Source organism: Octopus bimaculoides, chromosome 1, assembly GCF_001194135.2.
Source record: "Octopus bimaculoides isolate UCB-OBI-ISO-001 chromosome 1, ASM119413v2, whole genome shotgun sequence".
NCBI classification, from domain to species: domain Eukaryota; kingdom Metazoa; phylum Mollusca; class Cephalopoda; order Octopoda; family Octopodidae; genus Octopus; species Octopus bimaculoides.
Window position 1 is genome coordinate 195,847,565 of NC_068981.1, and position 1,223 is coordinate 195,848,787.

Below are 1,223 nucleotides of genomic sequence, written 5' to 3' on the forward strand. Positions count from 1 at the left end.
TTCAGTCCATGATTGAGGATTCAGTTTCAAGTTGACTTGAAAAAATATTTCTTTTTCTGAAACTGCGAAGTTTAATTAATATGAATATAAAAAAATAATTAGACCAGGAATTACGTTTGGCTTACGAAATTGTCAATATTTGAAAGGCAGCTTGTCATTCTACAGAGCTACTCAGCTGAATATGATATCCGCCATCATTTTTCTGTTTTTTTTTCTTCTTTTTCTGTTTGCTAATATTAGTATGGTTATGGTATGTTATTTATTTGTCTGTTTATATTTCTGCTTAGAGAGTTATATCATTCATCGAGCGAAGAAATCACTTCGTATAAAGGAAATACGACATAGAAAGGTATTTACGCTAGGTGTTGTTGAGTTGTTTAGGCAAACTGTCATGAAGGATTTAAATCTATTAGGTATGTGTTGTTTAACTACTTACGTTGTACAGACGTATTATGTTCTGAATTCCGTTGAGAAACTCCTGTGATCGTTTTATTATCAATTGATAATTACTGTTTAAGCAAATATTATATTTAATTATATCCATTATGTCCTTGCTCGATACATTCAATTTGTTTCTCTCAGACCGATTGGTCACACCGGGAGACGAGTGTGCAAGGTTAACCAACTAAGGGGACTTAAATCTGCACGGGCAATACAGTTTTTGTTTCGCATTGTGAGAAATGACATACATAAACCATTTATCTAAACCACGTGCATATGCATTATACATATATATATGAGAGAGAGAGAGAGAGAGAGAGAGAGAGAGATGCAGGAGTTGCTTCCCAACCACATGGTTCCGAGTTCAGTCTCACTGCGTCGCAACTCGGGCAAGTGTCTTCTACTAAGGCCTCGGGCCGCAAAGCCTTGTGAGTGGATTTGGTAGACACACATACACACATACATATGTGTATATATAATATAATATTAGGATAAATACTTTATAAGAATTTATCAAGTAGTTAGCGTGAAAAAACCTCATAAGGAAAAAAAAACCCATCATTTTTTCCCATAAACATAATTTAATTTATATAAGGGCATTACTATACAATAATGCCTCACGCTCAGAGGGACTCCATAAGTCAAAACTACCAAAATAAGCACATTTGCACAAAATAAGCACAAATGTGCTTATTTTAGTAGTTTTGACTTATAGAGTCCCTCTAAGCGCGAGGCATTATTGTATAGTAATGCCCTTATATAAATTAAATTATGTATGTATA